Raw genomic sequence first — 17,502 nt, 5'->3', positions numbered from 1 at the left:
GAAGAGCTGCCCTGTTTGACTATCTTTCTATTTTTTCCGCCACCGTTTTTTTCCTACAGGAATGCTGTATCCCACATCGCACGAACTACAACAAATATAAGGAAGACTGGAGACTCGGACCTTCAGTGTGGTCCGGGTCTAACGATTCCAGAGCCGCAGGTGTCGCCATTTTATTTAAAGGGAACGTTTTAATTGACAGTTTTAATGAAATTTTACCAGGTAGAATTTTATTGGTCAAAGCTTTTATAGACGGTATTAGATGGCAGTTTTTAAATTTTTATGGGTCCTCGGACAAGAATGAAAGAGCTAGAATGCTAGAGATTTTACCCCTTTTTTTAAACGATTCAGAGCCACTTGTTTTAGCGGGTGATTTTAATTGTATTTTAAAGGGGGAACGCCGGTTCTCTAACTCAGTAAGCAGGAATTATGACAAAACCTCCTCATTATTAAAAGATATAGTTACTGATTTTAAACTTACTGATGTTTTTAAGAAATGTAACAGCAATTTATCTGCAGAGGCCGGCGTCACCTGGAGCAATGTGAACTGTAGCTCCAGGATCGATTTTATATTCTGCTCTTATCAAGTACTGCCTTTTAAATGTGATCTTAATCCCAATGTTTTATCTGATCATAAATTATTGTATTTTAAAGTTAAAAATGATATTGGGAAAAATACTGTCAAAAAAGCCTGGAAAATGAACGTTTCCCTTTTAGATGATCCGCAAATTTTATCTGATTTTATTACCTTTTATAAGGGCTGCAGACGGGTAAGACATCCAAATATGTCCATAGTCTCATGGTGGGAGAAAATAAAAATAAAAATAAGAGACTTTTTCATAAAAATCGGAAGGAGAAAAGCAAAAGAAAAACAGGATTTTTTTGCTAATTTGAATACCCGTCTGCAGACCCAATACAAGTTCAGAGAACAGGGTATGCAGGTGGAGGAGGAGATTATGGAGATTAGGAAGGAGATCTCCCAGTGCCTGGAGCAGAGAGGTAAGGAAATTGTCTTTCGTTCAAAAATGAAACACCTCGAGGAAAATGAGACCTGCTCCAGGTACTTTTTTAAGAAAATTAACGATAAGCATACCCTGTTAGACAATGTTGATGGAGATACAAACACTGACAATATTTTAAAAAAGGTACACAGATTTTATGCGGATCTTTTTAATATAAAGCTTGTTAATGTTGATTTGATGAACGACTCATTGAAGGAGGTTGACGCTGTTTTAAATCCTGTCTCCAAAGATTTTTTATTACAGGATATTACGGAACAGGAGATTTTAGATACCATCAAGAGTTTTAAAACAGGTAAAGTCCCTGGCCCTGATGGTATACCCATAGAGTTTTATGTCACATTTTATGGAGTTTTAAAAGAGGATCTCTATTCCCTTTTTACTCAAGTTTTTAGAACAAAAGCCCTCCCGGGGTCCTGGAAGAAAGGTGAGGTGTCCCTGCTTTATAAAAAGGGGGACAAAACAGATATTAAAAACTGGAGGCCTATCACCTTACTAAACACAGACTACAAAATAATGGCCAAGATTTGCGCGAATAGGCTAAAGGCTGTTATAGAGAAAATCGTCCACTCCAACCAAGTCTGTGGGATACCTGGGAGGAGCATATGGGACAATTTAAACCTTTTAAAAGATGCTATTGGTGATACGAAGGAGAGAAAAGGCAGATTGGCGGTTTTATCCATAGATTTCGAGAAAGCCTTTGATAGAGTATCACATTTTTATCTTTTTAAGGTTTTAGAAAAGATGGGTATACCAGAAGGCTTTTTACAGTCTCTGAAGGCCTTTTATGAAAATTGTACGAGCAAGATTTTAGTAAAGGGTTTTAAGACACAGGATGTCCTTTTAAACTCCGGAGTGAAGCAGGGGTGTCCCTTGTCCCCACTACTTTTTATATGTGCGATCGAGCCTCTACTCTGCAGATTGAGGAATGACAGGCAGATATGTGGAGTCCCCCTGCCGGGCGGGGGGGGACTAGAGGCAAAAGTGGTGGGGTACATGGATGATGTCGCGGTCCTGTGCAGGGACGCCCCGTCACTGCAAAAAGCATTACAACAGATATACCAATTTTGCTGCTCCTCCGGTTTTAAAGTCAATTTTAATAAAAGTAATATTTTAAATATTGGCAACATGATTTTACAGGACATTCCAGTCCCTGTGTCGGAGTCTGTACAGATTTTAGGGGTCTCCTTCAATGAGTCAAACAATGGTTTTATCAGTTGGGACTTGGTGGCACAAAAAGTTAATAAGAAAATTTGTTTATGGAATCTTAGAAAACTGACAATGGAGGGAAAAATTTTAATCACAAAAATGGTGATTTTACCAATTTTATTATATCTAAGTATGGTTTTCCCTCCCCCTGATATTTTATTAAAAAAGATTACCAAGGCATGTTTTACATTTTTATGGAATTCTAGGATGGAGAAGCTCAGGAGAGAAAAAGTGATGTTACCAAAGCTAATGGGTGGTAAAGATTTTCCAAATATAAAAGCATTTCTTTTAATCCATTTTTTTACACTGTGTCTTAATACTGTTTTTAAGGAACACTACTGGTCTTATTTTATCCGTTTTAACACTGGCTATTTTATGAGGAGGTACGGATGGTTCTCTACGGTTTTAAGCTCGCCATATGCTTTTAACCTGCCAGACCAGTATAAGATTTTAGAAAAAATAGTGAACCTTTTTAAACTAAAAGACAAAAGAATAGAAGATGTAAAAAATAGTAAATATGTTTTAAAGGAAATAAAAGAAAATGTTTTAATAGCCCCCATTAGCAATTTTAATGAAAACAAATGCAAAATTATCTGGAGCATGGTTAATGCTAAATTCATTTTTAATTCACAGAAGGATCTGGCCTGGAGCTGCGCCCACGAGTGTCTTCCATGCCGGGCATTCCAGCATCGAAGGGGACTGACCAACTCGGCTGCGTGTCCAAGGGGAGGATGCCGCGATGACGAGACAGTCTTACATCTCTTTTGGCAATGTTATTTTTCACAACTCATATGGACAAAAATCCTCCCCTTGATGAAGAAGATAACCGGAATAAAGAGAATTACAAGTGAAGGCGTTTTTTACGGATGTCTGGAGTGCCCAACAAGGACTCAGAAAATTATGGCATGGAAGATTACTAACTGCGTTAAAGCAGCTCTGTGGGCGGCCAGGAATATTCTTTTATTCAAACATGAAATTTTATCTGTGAATGATATTTTAGGAATTTGTTTTTATGAAATGCACAAGTATTATCTTTTAGACAAAAAATTCTCTCCTGTTTTAAGTAGAAAATGGTTTTTTAGCGAATGGAATTCTATAATATGATGCCACCAAGTGCCCTTTTATAAATTGTATGATTTTAATCTGACAATTTGTATTTATTTTTTAACCATTGTTGTAAAATTTGAATCCCTGTAAAAATGTTGAAAAATGTTAATTTATTGTAAAACCTGAAAAATTTTAAATAAACGGTTACCCCCAAAGTTGGGGTAGTCAACTTAAAAAAAATCTGTTCTTATCAGTTTAATATCTGATACGTCCCCTATCTGGGGACCATATATTAAATGGATTTTTAGAACAGGGAGATGGAAATAGAGCTTGCTCTGTCCACTCCACGCATTGACCTGGTATTGCAGTATTTCCAGGACCGGTGCACCCTTTCCTTATGTGTTGACTAAAAGCAGATTCCAAAAGTGTTTTTTGTCTTTGCTATTGTTTCTGTCTTTCTGAAGGGATCTCCCCTTTTAATCCCATTATTTCAACACCTGTTGGACAATGCATGAGTGATAATGAGCTCATTGATTAAATGCAATTAATGAATAGATTGCCACCTCTTGTTGTGTGTCGTCTGTGTTTCTGTGTTTCCGGCATTTCACATTGGAACACCTCATTCACCTTCCTTGTCTTCTCTCCGCCCTCCCTTTTAGGTAAGTTAAAGAGCTGCACCTGAGCCAGCCACTGATTGATTGATTGATTGATTGATTGATTGATTGATGCAGCACAACAGTCAAATAGTGGAGTGGAGTAGGGGAACAGCAAACAGCCAATAAAGCAGCCCGCCCGCTCGCCTGCCCGCCACAATGGACCTACCTGTGTACACTAGATGGATGTGATGGAATGTACTGTCGTCCCTACATTTCAAGAAGAAGTAAGAATTGCAGTTGCAACAAAGCCTTGCTTGCCTACAAAGAGAGCAGCAATTTGGATTTGTTACTATGTTACCTAGAAGAATAACAAACTGTGCAAGGATGGAGGTTGTAGGAGCAAGGAGAAGTTGTCTGTAAAGTTGGTGGATGCCTATTTTCCATTTTGCAGTCCCTTGTCTCCCTCTTGTGGCCTCCTGGAGGCAACTAGCTGTGCAAAAAAAAGACAGCCTGGCGGCCGGCTGTTGCAGTGTTGCCCTCTCAGGCAACACTGAGTGACTGACTGAGCCTCACCGTCTTATATAAAGTTCAGACGGAACTTTGCACGTGTCATAGTGGAGCCCTCAGGATTCCAGAGCCAGCTTTCTGACATCATAATGGGGCCTCAGAGATAAAAGCCTGGGCCCAGGCAGTGTTGGTCAGTGCTGCTCAGCAGGCAGCACTGGACTGGACTGGATTACAGCTGATACAAGGTGTGAAGGAACAAGGGGTGGCTGTGGGCATGCACTTGCTGCCGCTGCCAGTGTTTATCTGCATGGCAGCAGGGCATTTGGGCGTTGCCAGGAAGGCGTTTTTATGTAGATTCCTCCTCTTTCAGCACTGCATTGTGGTGCAAGCAAAAGAAGCAAATCCTGTCTGGCTTCCTCTCCGGCCTTTATTCACCTCCCGTGTAGCTGTGAGTGTGTGAGCCTGCAGGGCCCCATGGAATTGCCTAGAAGTAGGCTGAATCGCTGCAAGGGCTGAACAGCAGTATCGGGCAGGCTCGGGCAACGCGCGGCCCGTTCGGGTTATCGCTTCTCGGCCTTTTGGCTAAGATCAAGTGTAGTATCTGTTCTTATCAGTTTAATATCTGATACGTCCCCTATCTGGGGACCATATATTAAATGGATTTTTAGAACAGGGAGATGGAAATAGAGCTTGCTCTGTCCACTCCACGCATTGACCTGGTATTGCAGTATTTCCAGGACCGGTGCACCCTTTCCTTATGTGTTGACTAAAAGCAGATTCCAAAAGTGTTTTTTGTCTTTGCTATTGTTTCTGTCTTTCTGAAGGGATCTCCCCTTTTAATCCCATTATTTCAACACCTGTTGGACAATGCATGAGTGATAATGAGCTCATTGATTAAATGCAATTAATGAATAGATTGCCACCTCTTGTTGTGTGTCGTCTGTGTTTCTGTGTTTCCGGCATTTCACATTGGAACACCTCATTCACCTTCCTTGTCTTCTCTCCGCCCTCCCTTTTAGGTAAGTTAAAGAGCTGCACCTGAGCCAGCCACTGATTGATTGATTGATTGATTGATTGATTGATTGATTGATTGATTGATTGATGCAGCACAACAGTCAAATAGTGGAGTGGAGTAGGGGAACAGCAAACAGCCAATAAAGCAGCCCGCCCGCTCGCCTGCCCGCCACAATGGACCTACCTGTGTACACTAGATGGATGTGATGGAATGTACTGTCGTCCCTACATTTCAAGAAGAAGTAAGAATTGCAGTTGCAACAAAGCCTTGCTTGCCTACAAAGAGAGCAGCAATTTGGATTTGTTACTATGTTACCTAGAAGAATAACAAACTGTGCAAGGATGGAGGTTGTAGGAGCAAGGAGAAGTTGTCTGTAAAGTTGGTGGATGCCTATTTTCCATTTTGCAGTCCCTTGTCTCCCTCTTGTGGCCTCCTGGAGGCAACTAGCTGTGCAAAAAAAAGACAGCCTGGCGGCCGGCTGTTGCAGTGTTGCCCTCTCAGGCAACACTGAGTGACTGACTGAGCCTCACCGTCTTATATAAAGTTCAGACGGAACTTTGCACGTGTCATAGTGGAGCCCTCAGGATTCCAGAGCCAGCTTTCTGACATCATAATGGGGCCTCAGAGATATAAGCCTGGGCCCAGGCAGTGTTGGTCAGTGCTGCTCAGCAGGCAGCACTGGACTGGACTGGATTACAGCTGATACAAGGTGTGAAGGAACAAGGGGTGGCTGTGGGCATGCACTTGCTGCCGCTGCCAGTGTTTATCTGCATGGCAGCAGGGCATTTGGGCGTTGCCAGGAAGGCGTTTTTATGTAGATTCCTCCTCTTTCAGCACTGCATTGTGGTGCAAGCAAAAGAAGCAAATCCTGTCTGGCTTCCTCTCCGGCCTTTATTCACCTCCCGTGTAGCTGTGAGTGTGTGAGCCTGCAGGGCCCCATGGAATTGCCTAGAAGTAGGCTGAATCGCTGCAAGGGCTGAACAGCAGTATCGGGCAGGCTCGGGCAACGCGCGGCCCGTTCGGGTTATCGCTTCTCGGCCTTTTGGCTAAGATCAAGTGTAGTATCTGTTCTTATCAGTTTAATATCTGATACGTCCCCTATCTGGGGACCATATATTAAATGGATTTTTAGAACAGGGAGATGGAAATAGAGCTTGCTCTGTCCACTCCACGCATTGACCTGGTATTGCAGTATTTCCAGGACCGGTGCACCCTTTCCTTATGTGTTGACTAAAAGCAGATTCCAAAAGTGTTTTTTGTCTTTGCTATTGTTTCTGTCTTTCTGAAGGGATCTCCCCTTTTAATCCCATTATTTCAACACCTGTTGGACAATGCATGAGTGATAATGAGCTCATTGATTAAATGCAATTAATGAATAGATTGCCACCTCTTGTTGTGTGTCGTCTGTGTTTCTGTGTTTCCGGCATTTCACATTGGAACACCTCATTCACCTTCCTTGTCTTCTCTCCGCCCTCCCTTTTAGGTAAGTTAAAGAGCTGCACCTGAGCCAGCCACTGATTGATTGATTGATTGATTGATTGATTGATTGATTGATTGATTGATGCAGCACAACAGTCAAATAGTGGAGTGGAGTAGGGGAACAGCAAACAGCCAATAAAGCAGCCCGCCCGCTCGCCTGCCCGCCACAATGGACCTACCTGTGTACACTAGATGGATGTGATGGAATGTACTGTCGTCCCTACATTTCAAGAAGAAGTAAGAATTGCAGTTGCAACAAAGCCTTGCTTGCCTACAAAGAGAGCAGCAATTTGGATTTGTTACTATGTTACCTAGAAGAATAACAAACTGTGCAAGGATGGAGGTTGTAGGAGCAAGGAGAAGTTGTCTGTAAAGTTGGTGGATGCCTATTTTCCATTTTGCAGTCCCTTGTCTCCCTCTTGTGGCCTCCTGGAGGCAACTAGCTGTGCAAAAAAAAGACAGCCTGGCGGCCGGCTGTTGCAGTGTTGCCCTCTCAGGCAACACTGAGTGACTGACTGAGCCTCACCGTCTTATATAAAGTTCAGACGGAACTTTGCACGTGTCATAGTGGAGCCCTCAGGATTCCAGAGCCAGCTTTCTGACATCATAATGGGGCCTCAGAGATAAAAGCCTGGGCCCAGGCAGTGTTGGTCAGTGCTGCTCAGCAGGCAGCACTGGACTGGACTGGATTACAGCTGATACAAGGTGTGAAGGAACAAGGGGTGGCTGTGGGCATGCACTTGCTGCCGCTGCCAGTGTTTATCTGCATGGCAGCAGGGCATTTGGGCGTTGCCAGGAAGGCGTTTTTATGTAGATTCCTCCTCTTTCAGCACTGCATTGTGGTGCAAGCAAAAGAAGCAAATCCTGTCTGGCTTCCTCTCCGGCCTTTATTCACCTCCCGTGTAGCTGTGAGTGTGTGAGCCTGCAGGGCCCCATGGAATTGCCTAGAAGTAGGCTGAATCGCTGCAAGGGCTGAACAGCAGTATCGGGCAGGCTCGGGCAACGCGCGGCCCGTTCGGGTTATCGCTTCTCGGCCTTTTGGCTAAGATCAAGTGTAGTATCTGTTCTTATCAGTTTAATATCTGATACGTCCCCTATCTGGGGACCATATATTAAATGGATTTTTAGAACAGGGAGATGGAAATAGAGCTTGCTCTGTCCACTCCACGCATTGACCTGGTATTGCAGTATTTCCAGGACCGGTGCACCCTTTCCTTATGTGTTGACTAAAAGCAGATTCCAAAAGTGTTTTTTGTCTTTGCTATTGTTTCTGTCTTTCTGAAGGGATCTCCCCTTTTAATCCCATTATTTCAACACCTGTTGGACAATGCATGAGTGATAATGAGCTCATTGATTAAGTGCAATTAATGAATAGATTGCCACCTCTTGTTGTGTGTCGTCTGTGTTTCTGTGTTTCCGGCATTTCACATTGGAACACCTCATTCACCTTCCTTGTCTTCTCTCCGCCCTCCCTTTTAGGTAAGTTAAAGAGCTGCACCTGAGCCAGCCACTGATTGATTGATTGATTGATTGATTGATTGATTGATTGATTGATTGATTGATGCAGCACAACAGTCAAATAGTGGAGTGGAGTAGGGGAACAGCAAACAGCCAATAAAGCAGCCCGCCCGCTCGCCTGCCCGCCACAATGGACCTACCTGTGTACACTAGATGGATGTGATGGAATGTACTGTCGTCCCTACATTTCAAGAAGAAGTAAGAATTGCAGTTGCAACAAAGCCTTGCTTGCCTACAAAGAGAGCAGCAATTTGGATTTGTTACTATGTTACCTAGAAGAATAACAAACTGTGCAAGGATGGAAGTTGTAGGAGCAAGGAGAAGTTGTCTGTAAAGTTGGTGGATGCCTATTTTCCATTTTGCAGTCCCTTGTCTCCCTCTTGTGGCCTCCTGGAGGCAACTAGCTGTGCAAAAAAAAGACAGCCTGGCGGCCGGCTGTTGCAGTGTTGCCCTCTCAGGCAACACTGAGTGACTGACTGAGCCTCACCGTCTTATATAAAGTTCAGACGGAACTTTGCACGTGTCATAGTGGAGCCCTCAGGATTCCAGAGCCAGCTTTCTGACATCATAATGGGGCCTCAGAGATAAAAGCCTGGGCCCAGGCAGTGTTGGTCAGTGCTGCTCAGCAGGCAGCACTGGACTGGACTGGATTACAGCTGATACAAGGTGTGAAGGAACAAGGGGTGGCTGTGGGCATGCACTTGCTGCCGCTGCCAGTGTTTATCTGCATGGCAGCAGGGCATTTGGGCGTTGCCAGGAAGGCGTTTTTATGTAGATTCCTCCTCTTTCAGCACTGCATTGTGGTGCAAGCAAAAGAAGCAAATCCTGTCTGGCTTCTAGCTGTGAGTGTGTGAGCCTGCAGGGCCCCATGGAATTGCCTAGAAGTAGGCTGAATCGCTGCAAGGGCTGAACAGCAGTATCGGGCAGGCTCGGGCAACGCGCGGCCCGTTCGGGTTATCGCTTCTCGGCCTTTTGGCTAAGATTAAGTGTAGTATCTGTTCTTATCAGTTTAATATCTGATACGTCCCCTATCTGGGGACCATATATTAAATGGATTTTTAGAACAGGGAGATGGAAATAGAGCTTGCTCTGTCCACTCCACGCATTGACCTGGTATTGCAGTATTTCCAGGACCGGTGCACCCTTTCCTTATGTGTTGACTAAAAGCAGATTCCAAAAGTGTTTTTTGTCTTTGCTATTGTTTCTGTCTTTCTGAAGGGATCTCCCCTTTTAATCCCATTATTTCAACACCTGTTGGACAATGCATGAGTGATAATGAGCTCATTGATTAAATGCAATTAATGAATAGATTGCCACCTCTTGTTGTGTGTCGTCTGTGTTTCTGTGTTTCCGGCATTTCACATTGGAACACCTCATTCACCTTCCTTGTCTTCTCTCCGCCCTCCCTTTTAGGTAAGTTAAAGAGCTGCACCTGAGCCAGCCACTGATTGATTGATTGATTGATTGATTGATTGATTGATTGATTGATTGATTGATTGATGCAGCACAACAGTCAAATAGTGGAGTGGAGTAGGGGAACAGCAAACAGCCAATAAAGCAGCCCGCCCGCTCGCCTGCCCGCCACAATGGACCTACCTGTGTACACTAGATGGATGTGATGGAATGTACTGTCGTCCCTACATTTCAAGAAGAAGTAAGAATTGCAGTTGCAACAAAGCCTTGCTTGCCTACAAAGAGAGCAGCAATTTGGATTTGTTACTATGTTACCTAGAAGAATAACAAACTGTGCAAGGATGGAGGTTGTAGGAGCAAGGAGAAGTTGTCTGTAAAGTTGGTGGATGCCTATTTTCCATTTTGCAGTCCCTTGTCTCCCTCTTGTGGCCTCCTGGAGGCAACTAGCTGTGCAAAAAAAAGACAGCCTGGCGGCCGGCTGTTGCAGTGTTGCCCTCTCAGGCAACACTGAGTGACTGACTGAGCCTCACCGTCTTATATAAAGTTCAGACGGAACTTTGCACGTGTCATAGTGGAGCCCTCAGGATTCCAGAGCCAGCTTTCTGACATCATAATGGGGCCTCAGAGATAAAAGCCTGGGCCCAGGCAGTGTTGGTCAGTGCTGCTCAGCAGGCAGCACTGGACTGGACTGGATTACAGCTGATACAAGGTGTGAAGGAACAAGGGGTGGCTGTGGGCATGCACTTGCTGCCGCTGCCAGTGTTTATCTGCATGGCAGCAGGGCATTTGGGCGTTGCCAGGAAGGCGTTTTTATGTAGATTCCTCCTCTTTCAGCACTGCATTGTGGTGCAAGCAAAAGAAGCAAATCCTGTCTGGCTTCCTCTCCGGCCTTTATTCACCTCCCGTGTAGCTGTGAGTGTGTGAGCCTGCAGGGCCCCATGGAATTGCCTAGAAGTAGGCTGAATCGCTGCAAGGGCTGAACAGCAGTATCGGGCAGGCTCGGGCAACGCGCGGCCCGTTCGGGTTATCGCTTCTCGGCCTTTTGGCTAAGATCAAGTGTAGTATCTGTTCTTATCAGTTTAATATCTGATACGTCCCCTATCTGGGGACCATATATTAAATGGATTTTTAGAACAGGGAGATGGAAATAGAGCTTGCTCTGTCCACTCCACGCATTGACCTGGTATTGCAGTATTTCCAGGACCGGTGCACCCTTTCCTTATGTGTTGACTAAAAGCAGATTCCAAAAGTGTTTTTTGTCTTTGCTATTGTTTCTGTCTTTCTGAAGGGATCTCCCCTTTTAATCCCATTATTTCAACACCTGTTGGACAATGCATGAGTGATAATGAGCTCATTGATTAAGTGCAATTAATGAATAGATTGCCACCTCTTGTTGTGTGTCGTCTGTGTTTCTGTGTTTCCGGCATTTCACATTGGAACACCTCATTCACCTTCCTTGTCTTCTCTCCGCCCTCCCTTTTAGGTAAGTTAAAGAGCTGCACCTGAGCCAGCCACTGATTGATTGATTGATTGATTGATTGATTGATTGATTGATTGATTGATTGATTGATGCAGCACAACAGTCAAATAGTGGAGTGGAGTAGGGGAACAGCAAACAGCCAATAAAGCAGCCCGCCCGCTCGCCTGCCCGCCACAATGGACCTACCTGTGTACACTAGATGGATGTGATGGAATGTACTGTCGTCCCTACATTTCAAGAAGAAGTAAGAATTGCAGTTGCAACAAAGCCTTGCTTGCCTACAAAGAGAGCAGCAATTTGGATTTGTTACTATGTTACCTAGAAGAATAACAAACTGTGCAAGGATGGAGGTTGTAGGAGCAAGGAGAAGTTGTCTGTAAAGTTGGTGGATGCCTATTTTCCATTTTGCAGTCCCTTGTCTCCCTCTTGTGGCCTCCTGGAGGCAACTAGCTGTGCAAAAAAAAGACAGCCTGGCGGCCGGCTGTTGCAGTGTTGCCCTCTCAGGCAACACTGAGTGACTGACTGAGCCTCACCGTCTTATATAAAGTTCAGACGGAACTTTGCACGTGTCATAGTGGAGCCCTCAGGATTCCAGAGCCAGCTTTCTGACATCATAATGGGGCCTCAGAGATAAAAGCCTGGGCCCAGGCAGTGTTGGTCAGTGCTGCTCAGCAGGCAGCACTGGACTGGACTGGATTACAGCTGATACAAGGTGTGAAGGAACAAGGGGTGGCTGTGGGCATGCACTTGCTGCCGCTGCCAGTGTTTATCTGCATGGCAGCAGGGCATTTGGGCGTTGCCAGGAAGGCGTTTTTATGTAGATTCCTCCTCTTTCAGCACTGCATTGTGGTGCAAGCAAAAGAAGCAAATCCTGTCTGGCTTCCTCTCCGGCCTTTATTCACCTCCCGTGTAGCTGTGAGTGTGTGAGCCTGCAGGGCCCCATGGAATTGCCTAGAAGTAGGCTGAATCGCTGCAAGGGCTGAACAGCAGTATCGGGCAGGCTCGGGCAACGCGCGGCCCGTTCGGGTTATCGCTTCTCGGCCTTTTGGCTAAGATCAAGTGTAGTATCTGTTCTTATCAGTTTAATATCTGATACGTCCCCTATCTGGGGACCATATATTAAATGGATTTTTAGAACAGGGAGATGGAAATAGAGCTTGCTCTGTCCACTCCACGCATTGACCTGGTATTGCAGTATTTCCAGGACCGGTGCACCCTTTCCTTATGTGTTGACTAAAAGCAGATTCCAAAAGTGTTTTTTGTCTTTGCTATTGTTTCTGTCTTTCTGAAGGGATCTCCCCTTTTAATCCTATTATTTCAACACCTGTTGGACAATGCATGAGTGATAATGAGCTCATTGATTAAATGCAATTAATGAATAGATTGCCACCTCTTGTTGTGTGTCGTCTGTGTTTCTGTGTTTCCGGCATTTCACATTGGAACACCTCATTCACCTTCCTTGTCTTCTCTCCGCCCTCCCTTTTAGGTAAGTTAAAGAGCTGCACCTGAGCCAGCCACTGATTGATTGATTGATTGATTGATTGATTGATTGATTGATTGATTGATTGATGATGCAGCACAACAGTCAAATAGTGGAGTGGAGTAGGGGAACAGCAAACAGCCAATAAAGCAGCCCGCCCGCTCGCCTGCCCGCCACAATGGACCTACCTGTGTACACTAGATGGATGTGATGGAATGTACTGTCGTCCCTACATTTCAAGAAGAAGTAAGAATTGCAGTTGCAACAAAGCCTTGCTTGCCTACAAAGAGAGCAGCAATTTGGATTTGTTACTATGTTACCTAGAAGAATAACAAACTGTGCAAGGATGGAGGTTGTAGGAGCAAGGAGAAGTTGTCTGTAAAGTTGGTGGATGCCTATTTTCCATTTTGCAGTCCCTTGTCTCCCTCTTGTGGCCTCCTGGAGGCAACTAGCTGTGCAAAAAAAAGACAGCCTGGCGGCCGGCTGTTGCAGTGTTGCCCTCTCAGGCAACACTGAGTGACTGACTGAGCCTCACCGTCTTATATAAAGTTCAGACGGAACTTTGCACGTGTCATAGTGGAGCCCTCAGGATTCCAGAGCCAGCTTTCTGACATCATAATGGGGCCTCAGAGATAAAAGCCTGGGCCCAGGCAGTGTTGGTCAGTGCTGCTCAGCAGGCAGCACTGGACTGGACTGGATTACAGCTGATACAAGGTGTGAAGGAACAAGGGGTGGCTGTGGGCATGCACTTGCTGCCGCTGCCAGTGTTTATCTGCATGGCAGCAGGGCATTTGGGCGTTGCCAGGAAGGCGTTTTTATGTAGATTCCTCCTCTTTCAGCACTGCATTGTGGTGCAAGCAAAAGAAGCAAATCCTGTCTGGCTTCCTCTCCGGCCTTTATTCACCTCCCGTGTAGCTGTGAGTGTGTGAGCCTGCAGGGCCCCATGGAATTGCCTAGAAGTAGGCTGAATCGCTGCAAGGGCTGAACAGCAGTATCGGGCAGGCTCGGGCAACGCGCGGCCCGTTCGGGTTATCGCTTCTCGGCCTTTTGGCTAAGATCAAGTGTAGTATCTGTTCTTATCAGTTTAATATCTGATACGTCCCCTATCTGGGGACCATATATTAAATGGATTTTTAGAACAGGGAGATGGAAATAGAGCTTGCTCTGTCCACTCCACGCATTGACCTGGTATTGCAGTATTTCCAGGACCGGTGCACCCTTTCCTTATGTGTTGACTAAAAGCAGATTCCAAAAGTGTTTTTTGTCTTTGCTATTGTTTCTGTCTTTCTGAAGGGATCTCCCCTTTTAATCCCATTATTTCAACACCTGTTGGACAATGCATGAGTGATAATGAGCTCATTGATTAAGTGCAATTAATGAATAGATTGCCACCTCTTGTTGTGTGTCGTCTGTGTTTCTGTGTTTCCGGCATTTCACATTGGAACACCTCATTCACCTTACTTGTCTTCTCTCCGCCCTCCCTTTTAGGTAAGTTAAAGAGCTGCACCTGAGCCAGCCACTGATTGATTGATTGATTGATTGATTGATTGATTGATTGATTGATTGATTGATTGATTGATTGATTGATGCAGCACAACAGTCAAATAGTGGAGTGGAGTAGGGGAACAGCAAACAGCCAATAAAGCAGCCCGCCCGCTCGCCTGCCCGCCACAATGGACCTACCTGTGTACACTAGATGGATGTGATGGAATGTACTGTCGTCCCTACATTTCAAGAAGAAGTAAGAATTGCAGTTGCAACAAAGCCTTGCTTGCCTACAAAGAGAGCAGCAATTTGGATTTGTTACTATGTTACCTAGAAGAATAACAAACTGTGCAAGGATGGAGGTTGTAGGAGCAAGGAGAAGTTGTCTGTAAAGTTGGTGGATGCCTATTTTCCATTTTGCAGTCCCTTGTCTCCCTCTTGTGGCCTCCTGGAGGCAACTAGCTGTGCAAAAAAAAGACAGCCTGGCGGCCGGCTGTTGCAGTGTTGCCCTCTCAGGCAACACTGAGTGACTGACTGAGCCTCACCGTCTTATATAAAGTTCAGACGGAACTTTGCACGTGTCATAGTGGAGCCCTCAGGATTCCAGAGCCAGCTTTCTGACATCATAATGGGGCCTCAGAGATAAAAGCCTGGGCCCAGGCAGTGTTGGTCAGTGCTGCTCAGCAGGCAGCACTGGACTGGACTGGATTACAGCTGATACAAGGTGTGAAGGAACAAGGGGTGGCTGTGGGCATGCACTTGCTGCCGCTGCCAGTGTTTATCTGCATGGCAGCAGGGCATTTGGGCGTTGCCAGGAAGGCGTTTTTATGTAGATTCCTCCTCTTTCAGCACTGCATTGTGGTGCAAGCAAAAGAAGCAAATCCTGTCTGGCTTCCTCTCCGGCCTTTATTCACCTCCCGTGTAGCTGTGAGTGTGTGAGCCTGCAGGGCCCCATGGAATTGCCTAGAAGTAGGCTGAATCGCTGCAAGGGCTGAACAGCAGTATCGGGCAGGCTCGGGCAACGCGCGGCCCGTTCGGGTTATCGCTTCTCGGCCTTTTGGCTAAGATCAAGTGTAGTATCTGTTCTTATCAGTTTAATATCTGATACGTCCCCTATCTGGGGACCATATATTAAATGGATTTTTAGAACAGGGAGATGGAAATAGAGCTTGCTCTGTCCACTCCACGCATTGACCTGGTATTGCAGTATTTCCAGGACCGGTGCACCCTTTCCTTATGTGTTGACTAAAAGCAGATTCCAAAAGTGTTTTTTGTCTTTGCTATTGTTTCTGTCTTTCTGAAGGGATCTCCCCTTTTAATCCCATTATTTCAACACCTGTTGGACAATGCATGAGTGATAATGAGCTCATTGATTAAATGCAATTAATGAATAGATTGCCACCTCTTGTTGTGTGTCGTCTGTGTTTCTGTGTTTCCGGCATTTCACATTGGAACACCTCATTCACCTTCCTTGTCTTCTCTCCGCCCTCCCTTTTAGGTAAGTTAAAGAGCTGCACCTGAGCCAGCCACTGATTGATTGATTGATTGATTGATTGATTGATTGATTGATTGATTGATTGATGCAGCACAACAGTCAAATAGTGGAGTGGAGTAGGGGAACAGCAAACAGCCAATAAAGCAGCCCGCCCGCTCGCCTGCCCGCCACAATGGACCTACCTGTGTACACTAGATGGATGTGATGGAATGTACTGTCGTCCCTACATTTCAAGAAGAAGTAAGAATTGCAGTTGCAACAAAGCCTTGCTTGCCTACAAAGAGAGCAGCAATTTGGATTTGTTACTATGTTACCTAGAAGAATAACAAACTGTGCAAGGATGGAGGTTGTAGGAGCAAGGAGAAGTTGTCTGTAAAGTTGGTGGATGCCTATTTTCCATTTTGCAGTCCCTTGTCTCCCTCTTGTGGCCTCCTGGAGGCAACTAGCTGTGCAAAAAAAAGACAGCCTGGCGGCCGGCTGTTGCAGTGTTGCCCTCTCAGGCAACACTGAGTGACTGACTGAGCCTCACCGTCTTATATAAAGTTCAGACGGAACTTTGCACGTGTCATAGTGGAGCCCTCAGGATTCCAGAGCCAGCTTTCTGACATCATAATGGGGCCTCAGAGATAAAAGCCTGGGCCCAGGCAGTGTTGGTCAGTGCTGCTCAGCAGGCAGCACTGGACTGGACTGGATTACAGCTGATACAAGGTGTGAAGGAACAAGGGGTGGCTGTGGGCATGCACTTGCTGCCGCTGCCAGTGTTTATCTGCATGGCAGCAGGGCATTTGGGCGTTGCCAGGAAGGCGTTTTTATGTAGATTCCTCCTCTTTCAGCACTGCATTGTGGTGCAAGCAAAAGAAGCAAATCCTGTCTGGCTTCCTCTCCGGCCTTTATTCACCTCCCGTGTAGCTGTGAGTGTGTGAGCCTGCAGGGCCCCATGGAATTGCCTAGAAGTAGGCTGAATCGCTGCAAGGGCTGAACAGCAGTATCGGGCAGGCTCGGGCAACGCGCGGCCCGTTCGGGTTATCGCTTCTCGGCCTTTTGGCTAAGATCAAGTGTAGTATCTGTTCTTATCAGTTTAATATCTGATACGTCCCCTATCTGGGGACCATATATTAAATGGATTTTTAGAACAGGGAGATGGAAATAGAGCTTGCTCTGTCCACTCCACGCAATGACCTGGTATTGCAGTATTTCCAGGACCGGTGCACCCTTTCCTTATGTGTTGACTAAAAGCAGATTCCAAAAGTGTTTTTTGTCTTTGCTATTGTTTCTGTCTTTCTGAAGGGATCTCCCCTTTTAATCCCATTATTTCAACACCTGTTGGACAATGCATGAGTGATAATGAGCTCATTGATTAAATGCAATTAATGAATAGATTGCCACCTCTTGTTGTGTGTCGTCTGTGTTTCTGTGTTTCCGGCATTTCACATTGGAACACCTCATTCACCTTCCTTGTCTTCTCTCCGCCCTCCCTTTTAGGTAAGTTAAAGAGCTGCACCTGAGCCAGCCACTGATTGATTGATTGATTGATTGATTGATTGATTGATTGATTGATTGATGCAGCACAACAGTCAAATAGTGGAGTGGAGTAGGGGAACAGCAAACAGCCAATAAAGCAGCCCGCCCGCTCGCCTGCCCGCCACAATGGACCTACCTGTGTACACTAGATGGATGTGATGGAATGTACTGTCGTCCCTACATTTCAAGAAGAAGTAAGAATTGCAGTTGCAACAAAGCCTTGCTTGCCTACAAAGAGAGC

At 45.4% G+C, this 17,502-nt stretch overlaps 9 non-coding genes and 1 pseudogene across 9 annotated transcripts; all 10 read left to right on the top strand.

Moving 5' to 3' along the window:
• Positions 1-3,484: 3,484 nt before the first annotated feature.
• LOC142700025 (U2 spliceosomal RNA) lies at positions 3,485-3,665 on the top strand (annotated as a pseudogene).
• A 1,272-nt stretch (positions 3,666-4,937) lies between these two features.
• Positions 4,938-5,128, top strand: LOC142700000 (U2 spliceosomal RNA). The gene has a single exon (XR_012866462.1). It is a non-coding gene; the product is annotated as a U2 spliceosomal RNA (small nuclear RNA).
• A 1,288-nt stretch (positions 5,129-6,416) lies between these two features.
• Positions 6,417-6,607, top strand: LOC142699999 (U2 spliceosomal RNA). The gene has a single exon (XR_012866461.1). It is a non-coding gene; the product is annotated as a U2 spliceosomal RNA (small nuclear RNA).
• A 1,284-nt stretch (positions 6,608-7,891) lies between these two features.
• LOC142699998 (U2 spliceosomal RNA) lies at positions 7,892-8,082 on the top strand. The gene has a single exon (XR_012866460.1). It is a non-coding gene; the product is annotated as a U2 spliceosomal RNA (small nuclear RNA).
• Positions 8,083-9,343: 1,261 nt separating this feature from the next.
• Positions 9,344-9,534, top strand: LOC142700023 (U2 spliceosomal RNA). The gene has a single exon (XR_012866482.1). It is a non-coding gene; the product is annotated as a U2 spliceosomal RNA (small nuclear RNA).
• A 1,292-nt stretch (positions 9,535-10,826) lies between these two features.
• On the top strand, positions 10,827-11,017 carry LOC142700027 (U2 spliceosomal RNA). The gene has a single exon (XR_012866485.1). It is a non-coding gene; the product is annotated as a U2 spliceosomal RNA (small nuclear RNA).
• A 1,292-nt stretch (positions 11,018-12,309) lies between these two features.
• Positions 12,310-12,500, top strand: LOC142700026 (U2 spliceosomal RNA). Its single transcript, XR_012866484.1, has one exon. It is a non-coding gene; the product is annotated as a U2 spliceosomal RNA (small nuclear RNA).
• Positions 12,501-13,791: 1,291 nt separating this feature from the next.
• Positions 13,792-13,982, top strand: LOC142700022 (U2 spliceosomal RNA). Its single transcript, XR_012866481.1, has one exon. It is a non-coding gene; the product is annotated as a U2 spliceosomal RNA (small nuclear RNA).
• Positions 13,983-15,286: 1,304 nt separating this feature from the next.
• On the top strand, positions 15,287-15,477 carry LOC142700009 (U2 spliceosomal RNA). The gene has a single exon (XR_012866470.1). It is a non-coding gene; the product is annotated as a U2 spliceosomal RNA (small nuclear RNA).
• A 1,288-nt stretch (positions 15,478-16,765) lies between these two features.
• On the top strand, positions 16,766-16,956 carry LOC142700024 (U2 spliceosomal RNA). Its single transcript, XR_012866483.1, has one exon. It is a non-coding gene; the product is annotated as a U2 spliceosomal RNA (small nuclear RNA).
• Positions 16,957-17,502: the final 546 nt, after the last annotated feature.

This window comes from Rhinoderma darwinii, unplaced genomic scaffold (assembly GCF_050947455.1).
Source record: "Rhinoderma darwinii isolate aRhiDar2 unplaced genomic scaffold, aRhiDar2.hap1 Scaffold_1766, whole genome shotgun sequence".
Taxonomy (NCBI): Eukaryota; Metazoa; Chordata; class Amphibia; order Anura; family Rhinodermatidae; genus Rhinoderma; species Rhinoderma darwinii.
The sequence above is the reverse complement of the archived record's forward strand: the minus strand, read 5'-3'. Positions and strand labels throughout refer to the sequence as shown.